At 42.8% G+C, this 11,797-nt stretch overlaps 1 long non-coding RNA gene across 1 annotated transcript; it reads left to right on the top strand.

Moving 5' to 3' along the window:
• Window positions 1-425: 425 nt before the first annotated feature.
• LOC146403575 (uncharacterized) lies at window positions 426-5,656 on the top strand. Its single transcript, XR_014804488.1, has 2 exons — window positions 426-3,155; window positions 3,454-5,656. It is a non-coding gene; the product is annotated as an uncharacterized LOC146403575 (long non-coding RNA).
• The last annotated feature ends 6,141 nt before the right edge of the window (window positions 5,657-11,797 follow it).

The raw sequence follows: 11,797 nt of genomic DNA, 5'->3' as shown, positions 1-11,797 counted from the left end.
TGAACTCAGTTTCTGTCTTGTCCACTTCTGTTTCATTTCTTTCTCTTCTATAGACTTTATATCTATGAACACTCCCCAATAAATATCCTGCACACTAAGCTTTCATAGCCTGCTTCTTGGAAAGTCCACCCTGAGGCATACTGTGAACATATCCACATGGTCGGGAATGTTTGTTATAGTATCCTGGCCTGTCTTAACTAATGCAAAGGCAGAACATTTTTCTGCTGACATGGCTAAGTTAGATTGGTCAGCAGACATGCTTCTTGCTATGTACAAAGGCCCATGCCATCTGCAATAGGAGCAAACACAAGGGATAGAGAAAGAGAACAAGAGGAGAGAGAGAAAACCCCAGTTTTGAAATGCTCTAGTATGTTTACTAGGGTAAAAGTATCAGTTAACTTCCTTTTCCTTTCTTTTTCTTTTTTCCTGAAAATGGCTTGAATTAGATTTCTGTCACTTGCACCAAATTGTTACAAGAAATTTGGTTATGTGTTGTGCAGTGTGACTGTCCCCTACCCCTTCACTGCAAACCCCTCAAAATAATTAAGGACAGATCTCTATACATTTTCGGGTGAAGCCATATTTATCGAGGACTCACTATGTGCCAGTTCTATTCTAAGTACTTTCAAATATTAACTTAGTTGTCACAACAGCCTCGTGAAATGGGTATTAGCACTGCGGTTTCCATTTGAAGAGAGGAAGGCTGAGGCACAGAGAGATTATGAGATGTGCCCAATTTATGAGTGACAGGTTACCCCAGAGCCTGTACTCTTAGGCGATGATGCTCTCCCAGCTCCACTCACACAGCCTTAAAAGAGGGAAGTGAGATGCTTCGGTTTCACATGGATTAAATTTATGCGTGATTAGGGTTTTTCCCCTGATCTACATGCAATTGACCAAGGCTTGCAAGAAGCCTGACCAAAGTCAAAGGCAAAAATGGAGTGGAAGGCAGAGAAATCATCCCCAAAATAAGAAGTAAAAGAAATGATTAGAGATGAAACCACAAAAGAACAAGCCCCTGAGGAGATGTTCAGACCTGAAGAGATTCAGGTAACGAAGGTGGGTGTGCTGCAGGAGAACCTTTGGAGAGTTAAACTAGACACATAAACACCCAACTAGTTGGTGAATGGGTTTGGGGACCCATGAGGAAGAGCATCAGTTCTGGATGGTACAAAAGAAGCTGATCAAAGGACAGTTTTATCTCAACCGGGACATGGACCCAGAACCCGCCAGGAAGAGTGTGTTTTTTTTTCCAAGGACCTGGGGAGTGGGAGGAAGAAAGCTCAAGCTGACAGGAAAATTGAGAGGCTTGGAAGCAGAGGAACTGTTGGAAGGCAAAGCACCACTTCTCTAAATTCAGAGACCCTATTATTATGTACTGTGAGCTGGTCACTCCCTGAGACTTCTCATGCCAAAGTTAAGGATCACTCCACTTCAAGGGCTGGATGGGTGATGTTTCTTTGCCAAGAAGGGGAATAAAAGAAGAGGGCAGGGCAGGGCTACATTCACAGAGAGAAGTCCAGAGAAGCCCACTCTTGATGCTGAGCCCACCACCACCCATGTGAGATGATGGTAAAGGCCTTGGTTGATGCCCGTGGGGGACACCCCAGCGTTTGGTCACTACTCTCAAAGTGAGTTTATTTCCCAGGCCTCTTGGCCTGATTTAGAGTAAAACAGGATCCAGTGTGCTCTCAGGTGAAAGACTTCCTTCCACCCACCCCAGGTCAGGCTATGGCAGAATGGAGACAGGTAAAGGCCACCAGGTGCCCAGTTCATCCATTAATAATTTTTACTGGGATGCTACTTACTATGTCCTCTGTGCGTGCAATATCCCTGCTGAGAAATGGTTCAAGGCTAAAAGATTTCCTTGTTTGCCACTCATTTCAGGCCAATTTAACTGAATATCAACTATGGTAAGTGGTGACATTGCATCACTTCATTAATGTTTGAAATTACCCTGGGAGAAAAATATTAGTATTTTTTGCTGCAGTGAGGCACATATAACATAAAATTTATTGTTTTAACCTTTTTTGAGTGTACAATTTTTTTTTCTTTTTTTCTTTTTCTTTTTTTTTTTTTTTGTCTTTTTGCCTTTTCTAGGGCCGCTCCTGCGGCATGTGGAGATTCCCAGGCTAGGGGTTCAATTGGAGCTGTAGCCACCGGCCCATGCCAGAGCCACAGCAACGCAGGATCCAAGCTGCATCTTCAACCTACACCACAGCTCACGGCAACGCTGGATACTTAACCCACTGAGCAAGGGCAGGGATCGAACCCACAACCTCATGGTTTCTAGTCGGATTTGTTAACCACTGCGCCATGACGGGAACTCCCAATTTTTTTTTTAAAGGTGCAGCATATGGAAGTTCCCATGCTAGGGGTCAAATCGGAGCTATAGCTGCTGGCCTACACCACAGCTACAGGAATGCCAGATATGAGCTGCATCTGTCACTCACACCACAGCTCACAGCAACACTAGATCCTTAACCCACCGAGCAAGGCCAGGGATCAAACCTGCATCCTCATGGATACTAGTTGGGTTTGTTTCCACTGAGATACAGTGGGAACTCCTGAGTGTACAATTTGAGAGATTGTAATATCTTTAGACAGTTATTCAGCCATCACCACTGTTCATTTTAGAACTTTTCCATTATCCCAAGACGAAACTTTGTATCCATTGAACAATTAGTCCCCATTTCCCCCACTGTCCCTGGCAACCACTGTTCTACTTTCTGTCTCTATGAATTTGCATATTCTAGGCACCCCATGCAGTGAAATCACATAGTATTTGTCCTTTTGTGTCTAGCTTATTTCATTCAGCATAGTGTTTTTAAGGTTCATTCATATTGTAGCATATATCAAAGTTTCCTTCCTTTTCAAAAGCTGCCTAACTTTCCATCGTACATACACACAACATTTAGTTTATCCATTCATCTGTGGACTTCTGAACTGCTTCCACCTTTTTGCTAGTGTCAGTAATGCTGATATAAACATTGATTATAAGTATCTGTTTAAGTCCCTGCTTTCCATTCTTTTGTGTATATATGAAGAAATGGAATTACTGGACCATATGGTAATTCTATTTTTAATTTTGAAGATTCACCATACTGTCTTCCACAAAGGATGCATCATTTTACATTCCCACCAGCAATAAACAGGTATTACTTTTTTTTTTTTTTTTTGTCTTTTTGTCTTTTGTCTGTTGTTGTTGTTGCTATTTCTTGGGCCACTCCCGCGGCATATGGAGATTCCCAGGCTAGGGGTTGAATCGGAGCTGTAGCCACCGGCCTACGCCAGAGCCACAGCAACACAGGATCCGAGCCGCGTCTGCAGCCTACACCACAGCTCGCGGCAACGCTGGATCGTTAACCCACTGAGCAAGGGCAGGGACCGAACCCACAACCTCATGGTTCCTAGTCGGATTCGTTAACCACTGCGCCACGACGGGAACTCCAGGTATTACTTTTTATTGCCATAGTATAGTCAAGGAAACGGTGGCTCAGAGTAGTGACTTCCTCATAGTTACATAGCTATTATGTAGCAGAGGGAAGCTGGGAATCCTGAATCCAAGTCCACCACATTTCCCTGGCCCCACAGCTGTCTAGTCTCCAAAGATCAAACACTGAAGTCCGCTGAAACCTAAAGCAAGTAGAGCTACATCTGGGAAAGGATTTGTTTCTGGGAGTTATGACCCCAGCTGTTCTCATAATAGTAATAACTAAATGTGTGTCACTGGGAACTCAGAGTAGAAATGTGTCTGTTTCATTGATGAAAGTCAATCCTATTGACATAAACCACCTCTTTACTTTTGTCAAGCTCCATGCATTCATTCAGCAAGTATTTGTTGAGTGCTTATTAGGTACCAAGAACATTTTTAAGGATGTAAACAAGACTGCCAATGTTCCTGCTCCCATGGAAAGCAAATTCTAGGGAAGGAGATAGGCAGTAAGCAGAAGAAGCACGCTCTATCATTTCAATGTTACAAGTGCACCAAAGGGTACTGGCAGAGAGATAGGACAGAGTAACAAGGTTCGTTTGAGTGTGGGAGGGGGAGGGGGACTTTGGATAGCATGAGGCCTCTCTGGAAAAGGTGACATTTAACCTGAACCCTGAAGATGAGGAGGTGCAGTGTGCTAAATCTGGTGGAGAACATATGGGCACGTGGTGCAGCAAATGCAAAGAACTTCAGGAAAAATGAATTGAAATGTTTTGAGAAAATCAAGATGGCAGTCTGGGGGGGGGCATGGTGACAAAGGATGGACATTAGAGGGACAAGAGAAAGTAGACTCAGAGAGGAGGCCAGACACCACATCAGATGGGCCTTTTATTATTATAAATATTATTATTGAATTATAGTTGATTTACAGTGTTGTGCTAATTTCTGCTATATAGCAAAGCGACTCAGTTATACATATATATCCCAGGAAGCTGGATATAGTTTCCTGTGCTATACAGTAGGACCTCATTGCTTATCCATTCTAAACATAATAGTTTGCATCTACTAACCTCAAACTCCCAAGCCCATCCTACTCCCTCCCCCTCCCCCTTGGCAACCACAAGTCTGTTTTCTCTGTGAGTCTCTTTCTGTTTTGTAGACAGGTTCATTTGTGCTGTATTTTAGATTCCACATATAAGTTATATCATATGGTGTTTATCTTTCTCTTTCTGACTTACTTCACTTACCAGTATGATAATCTCTGGTTGTATCCATGTTGCCATGAATGGCATTATTTTGTTCTTTTTCAGATGGATCTTGTAATAATGACAGCTAATGTCTGTGCCAGGTACTATTTAAGCAATCTTAAATAGTACCTGTGTGTTGTCATAACACTCCTATAACTAAATACTATTATCCCCACTTTGCAGATTAGGAAACTATGGCCCAGAGGTTATGTAACTTTCCCAGGGAGCGCCATCTGGTAAGGAGTAGAGCTTAGATTTGAAGACACACAATCTGGCTCCAGAATCTGAGTTCATAATCACTCTGCTGCATGGCCATCCTATGATCAGGGGTTTGGAGGTTATTCTGAGAGTGATGAGATATTATTGAAGGGCTTAAGCCAGTGGATGGCAGGACCTGTTCTCTATATCAAGATTATCATAACAATGTCTGCATGGAACAAAAGTGGAGGCAGAGAGACCACTTGGAGGCCATTATGGGGGTTCAAATGAAAGATACTGATGGTGTGGATGAGGGAGGTGGCAGTGAGGAGAGACACAAATAGACATCTTCGGCATACATTTTCAAAGCAGACCTACAGGCCTTTAGTGATGATTTGGATCTTGGAGTAAGGGGAGTGGAGAAATTCAATCTCATTCCAGTTTTTTTGACCTGAGCAACTTGAGTTTACTGAGTTGATGAAAAACAGGGTGTGGAGGAGATACATGTAGAGTATTTGAATGTCTGCTATCCATTTCCCTGACAGGATCTCTGTTTCTTATTGGCAAACACCTCTTTGTTAAAAGTTAGTCAAGCCAAGAGATAGTCCAATTAGATATTCCTTACCTGTAATGTGATTCTTTTTTTTTTTTTTTTTTTTTTTTTTGTCTTTTTGCCTTTTCTAGGGCCGCTTCCTCGGCATATGGAGGTTCCCAGGCTAGGGGTCTAATCGGAGCTGTAGCCACCGGCCTACACCACAGCCACAGCAACGCGGGATCCGAGCTGCAACTGTGACCTACACCACAGCTCATGGCAATGCCGGATCCTTAACCCACAGAGCAAGGCCAGGGATCAAACCCACAACCTCATGGTTCCTAGTCAGATGCATTAACCACTGCGCCACAGCGGGAACTCCTGTAATACAATTCTTGAGCAGAAGGACAAAATTCAGACCCTCCAGGGGCAGCCTCCTAATAAATTTTTCCTTCATAAGGCAGTTTCCATGCTCCCTGTTTCTTAAGCCCAGGATTCCGGGTTCCAATCAATTCTGTGAGTTCCAAAGACTTCCAATACATTCCCTTTGGCAGTCCTTGTGGTAACCAAAGGGCATACAGGGTGAGAATAGGGTGGGGGCAGGGTACTCACAACCAGGACATACATTTTGAAGACGTCAAGTTTGAGGTGTCTTTGAGATATGTCAAGGGGGCTGCTGAGTATTTGCACCTGGAGGTCAGACTTGGGGCCTAGGATGGGGAGAAATAAATTTGGGAGTTATCAACATGTAGATGGTATAGTGGTGTCTAGCATAATGTTCCATGTCTTTTGCTAAGAGTATTCTGATTTTCTTTGGGGGACATATTTCCCTCTCTTGGTTAGTAATCTTGATGAGTTGTTAAAGTGCTGAGCATCCTCTGGACAAGAGGCAAGTCCAGACAGTTAAGATATATCATCCACCTGGTCACAGTGATTCTTAAGGGATGCTCAAATGAATTAGGTCGATTCAATAAGAATTAGCAAAGGACTTTTGATGGAACAGTAAGGAACACAAATCCTGTCCTCTTTCTGGCAGGGTTGCTAAAGTGGTGCAATGCAAGCTTAGACCTACCAGGGTCTGTATTCCTCCCTCCCTCCCTTCCTTCTTTGTTTTTTTTTTAAACGCCCTGGGGTTTATCATAGCCTGATAAGAATGAGGTAAACACAGCAGCAAACAGATTCAAGTGACAGAGGGAGATGGGCAATGTGCTTATGTAGCACTGACTCCCGAGGTGGTGTCATTCTAGAAACTAACTTCATGAGCATGGACATCAATGAATCCCCATTTTTGCTTCAGATAGTTGAACTGAGTTTCTGTTATTTGCAGCCAAGGAATTTCTGACAAGTACCTGCATCATTTAAGCCCTGTCCTTGGGTCAGATCACACAGGGGAAGAGTGTAGAGAGGACTGAGCCACAAAACATTGTAATAAAGATCCAATACAGGAGAAGGATCCAGCATTTTGGTTAGATTGTCACTTGTCTTGGATAACAAGTAGGATCAGAAAGATAATATAATTCATTGTACTGCAGAAAGAAAATCTGTTGGCAGAATATGGATAATTTTTAAAATGAGGTGATAAGTACATAGGGGGGCTTATGTTTGAAAAACTGCACTTATGACAAGGTGTTGCCACATTTTTCCTGCATTGAAAGGACAGCATCTCTTTCCAGGAGAGCTCCTTTGCACACTGAGTCATGTCATCCAAGATAACTGTGGCTACCTGCCTTTTCTTGGCTTCCAGCATTCTGAGACGTGGAATTCAGAGGGCTTGGCAAGGAAAAGTCAGACATGTGTGGACTGTTTGTAAATTCACATGAGCCCTCTGAGGTTTGACAGCACAAAGACAGGGAGGAGTTTGGACTCAGGTTCTGTTGGCCTCTGAATTCACTTTGGATGAGACAGATTGGTGTCTGCCAACTGGGCTCCCCCATTCCTAATAGTAGCCAGACTGGCATCTTTGGCTTCAAGAGGGATTGATCTGGTTCCCATGTCAACAGAGGGTTCTACACCAAACTGATCTGAGAAGACTGTATGCAGTTCTGAGTGGTAGGATGATAAGTTCTACCCAATAGGGAGCTGAGACAAGCAAATGCTGGCTCTGGAGTGGGAAGCCATACTCAAGAGTAATTCTAGAAAATGACAAATGGCAGGGACCACAGAAACACTTTACTAAGAGTCTTTGATTAGAAGGAAATGTTTGTCCTTTTAACCAGACACAGGAAACAAAATGAAACCTTTTTTCTTTTCTTATTTTCTTTCTTTCTTTTTTTTTTTTAGGGCCGCACCTGAGGCATATGGAAGTTCTCAGGCTAGGGGTCAAACCGGAGCTCTAGCTGCTGGCCTACACCACAGCAATAGCAATGCCAGATCCAAGCCATGTCTGGGACCTACACACAGTTCATGGCAACACCAGGGATCGAACCTATATCCTCATGGATACTAGTCAGATTCGTTACCGCTGAGCTACGAGGGGAACTTCCTCTTTTTTTTTTCTTTTTCTTTTTTTGGCTGCCCTCTGGCATGTGGAGTTCATGGGTCAGGGATCAGATCCAAGCCACAGTTACGACCTAAGCTGTAGCTGCAGCAACTCCTTAACTCACTAACTCCCAAGATGCCACTGATCCCTTTCTGCCACAGCGGGATTTCCATAAAGGGAAACTCTTACTTTTGCAACACAGGAGAGAAAATGTGGATTTCAAGTCATCTTTGGGTGGGTAGACTCTGCGAGATAGAGCCAGCCAGTTAGCCCATGAATTAAATAGCTATCACTGACTTCATGAAAACAAGATCCATTGAATAGCTTAATGAAGCACTAAGTACTCAATCTCTGGAGCCAGACTGCCAGGGTTCACATTCTGGGTTCACACCTGTTTCTTTAATGATGCTGCACTTTGGTTTCCTCATCTGTAAAATGAAGATCATTTGAAACTGGAAAACATTATGCTAAGTGAAAAAACCTAAGCAAAAGAGGGCCAATAGTGTACGATTTCAATTATATGAGGTACCTAGAACAAGCAAATTCATAGACCCTAGAATAGGTAAATTCACAGAGACAGAAAGTAAGATAGAGCTTTCTCCAGGGGCTGGAGGGAGGAGAGACTGGTGTGGGTGGTGGTTATTGTTTAATGGGTAGAGAGTTGAGGCTGGGGATGATGAAAAGGTTCTGGAGGTGGAGAGAGCGCTTGTTGCACAACATTGTGTGTGTACTTTATGTCACCGAATGGCTTAAAAATAGTTAAACTGAAAAATAGAACAAAAGAAAATGATAACTACCTGAGGTGGTAGAACGTGTTAATTAGCTGATTGTGGTGATTATTTCACTATGTACATGTATATCAAAACATCAAGTTGTACCACTAAAATAATACTTTTTTTGTCAATTATACCTCAATAAAGCCAGAAAAAATGATGAAAAGTTAAATTTTATGTTATGTGTATTTTACCGCAATAAAAAAAAAAATACGGCCCTTGCTGCAAACATAATACTGAGCAAAGAGATCACACAAAAGAATTCATGCTGTTATGATATCAATACATAAATTTCCAAAGCAGGCAAAAATCATCCCTGGTACTGGAAACTGGGAGAGTGGTCACCACTGAGCATGGGGGGACTGGAAAGAGACTTCTGAGGCTGGTAGTGTTCTGTTTCTTGATCTGGAGATGGGTGACCTGAGGAGGTTGCCTTTGTGAAACTTATTGAGCTGTCCCTTATGTGCACTTTTGTGTGTGTACGCAAGCTGGATTTCCATGAAAAGCGCCTCTCACCAAAAAAAAGGAGGCTGACGGTCCTCCCCACCCAGCTCTCTCTTTCTCCAAGTTCTGTAGCCACTCCCTCCTACTGCCTCTTGGCTCTCGTCATGGTAATGGGGCCCCCGTGATTACTATCGTAAAGATACTGTACTAATCTCCCTTGGGGTTACTTGTGGGGTTTTTTTCACACCCTGCCCAGATCTTTACAAATCAACTTTTATTAAACTCTTCCCCAATGTCCCCAATTTCAGTGCATCGTCTACTTCTACTGGGACCCTGACTGGTACCTACCGTCTTAGAGACCTGTGGAAAGGCCACCATGGGCCCTGCATGAGCCCCTCCATCAGCTCACTGCTGACCAGACCAGATGTGAGCAACTAAACTGCCCAGGGGCTCGCTCACCGATGAGAATCTGTTTTTTTTGTTTTTGTTTTTGTCTTTTTAGGGCGGCACCTGTGCAATGTGAAGGCTCCCAGGCTAGGGGTTGAATCAGAGCTGTAGCTGCTGGGCTACACCACAGCCACAGCAACTCGGGATCCGAGCCGTGTCTGCGATATACAGAGCTCATGGCAATGCCAGATCCTTAACCCACTGAGTGAGGCCAGGGATTGAGCCTGCAGCCTCATGGATGCTTGTCAGATTCACTTCCACTGAGCCACAAGGGGAACTCTGAGAATTTGGAACAGAGTCACAGAGGCTGAGTGACTGTGCCAGCAGAGAGCTCAAGAATTATAAGATCAGGAGTTCCCATTGTGGCTCAGTGGTAATGAATCCAATTAATATCCACAAGGATGCGGGTTCAACCCCTGACATTGCTCAGTGTGTTAAGGATCTGGTGTTGTTGTGAGCTGTGGTGTAGGCTGGCAGCTACAGCTCCGATTCAACCCCTAGCCTGGGAACTTCCATATGCTGCATGTGCAGCTCTAAAAAGACAAAAAAAAAAAAAAAAAAAGGAAATATAAGATCACACAGAGAGTCAGTGCCATGGCAACCCAAAGCTGTGAGCAAGCCGATGCTACTACAGGACAGGCTCAAAAATTGGTTTAGGAGGAAAGGGACCAAAGTGTCATTTATTAATGCTGTGAAGGCTTTAATATATTCAGGAAAAAATACGTTCCAACCACATGCAAGCTAATGTAAAATCATCTAATGTATTTTTCCAACTATTTATCTGTATCTTTAAAGTCCCTAGAATTATTGCTCCTACCAAAGTCATGTGAATGAGACTATATCTAAATATCTACTGCACAAAATGCAAGAATGCCACCCATTATGCAATCTGGTTAACATGTGCGTGTTGGGTAGAGATATAGAGAGGAGTGGGCAATCTTATGTAATAAACTGTGGTTACTCATTAGTAACTATGGGTTTGGAATTTAGATCATGAATGAAATAAAATGCAATCGAAAATATCAGAAGGCATCATGGTTCTAAACTTTTGTGAAAATTTTCATTTCAGTGATAAATATACTTGCTTACCGTGTAAAATGTATTTCTACAGGGTCAAACCAGTTTGAAAAATTCTGGTTGACTGAATTCTTTAGTTCAGCAAGTACCCTGTTACACTGCCAAAGTGGAGGTAAAAAAGGAAGAAAACAGCGGAGTTTTTATAAGCAATTACGCTAACATTTATAGGCATCGTATTTTGATCCTTAATACGTCCTTCCACTAATGGTTTTAAGTTGGGACAGGCCATGAAGTTACCATTTCATCATCTTCCTTCTCACTTTTCCCTTTTTTGTGCAAACTGAAGAAGACAAGAGCTTGGACGATACTATTAGCAGTGAGGTACCTCCCTGGTGCCTGGAACATAAGAGGTTCTAGATTGACCATTGACACATTTCTGAAAAAATGATCTTTTCACAAGGTCGTTGTGTCTACATCACGATCAATCATAGGAATAAGGTATTTAAAAATCCTGTATATTCATTTCCATAATCAAAAGTCATGTGATCACTTGGAATAGTCTATAGGAAGCACTTGAACATAAATTTTTTCAAAGACTGCATATATTTAAAAGGAGATAGTGTTACGTCATTCTTTGTATTATTTTTGGCTAGCTTTATTTTTTTAAATTTTTTTGGCCACGCCCATGGCATGTGGAAGTTCTGGGGCCAGGGATCAAATCTGAGCCACAGCTGTGACAATGCGGACAGTGCTGAATCCTGAACTGCTAGGCCATCAGGGAACTCCTGGCTGGCATTTTTATTTTAGACAGAATAATGTTGATGATAACACAGTTTCTATAATAAACATTACCGGCTATAGGGGGTTCAATTGTGGCCTTCAAGGCATATGTCCACTTGGAACCTCAGAACATGACCTTATTTAGAGTATGGGTCTTTACAAATGTAGTTAAGATAAAGGTCTTGGAGTTCCCACTGTGGTTCAGTGGGTTAAGGAGGTGTTGTGATCTCTGCAGTGGCATGGGTTTGATCCCCGGCCTGGCGCAGTGAGTTAAGCATCCAGCATATAGGTTGCAGCTTCAGCTCAGATTCCATCCCTGACCCTGGAACTTCTGTAGGCCCTGGGTGTGCCCAAAAGAAAAAAAAAAAAAGATAAAGGTCTTAAGATGAGATTGTTCTGGATTAGAGTGAGTCTTAAATCCAATGACAAGACACAGAAAAGGAGAAA

This window comes from Sus scrofa, chromosome 5 (genome assembly GCF_054392235.1).
Source record: "Sus scrofa isolate SSC_HxYL_T2T_F1_AM1 chromosome 5, Sscrofa_HxYL_maternal_Yorkshire_Landrace_v2.0, whole genome shotgun sequence".
Classification (NCBI taxonomy): domain Eukaryota; kingdom Metazoa; phylum Chordata; class Mammalia; order Artiodactyla; family Suidae; genus Sus; species Sus scrofa.
This window is presented reverse-complemented; position numbering and strand designations above follow the sequence as displayed.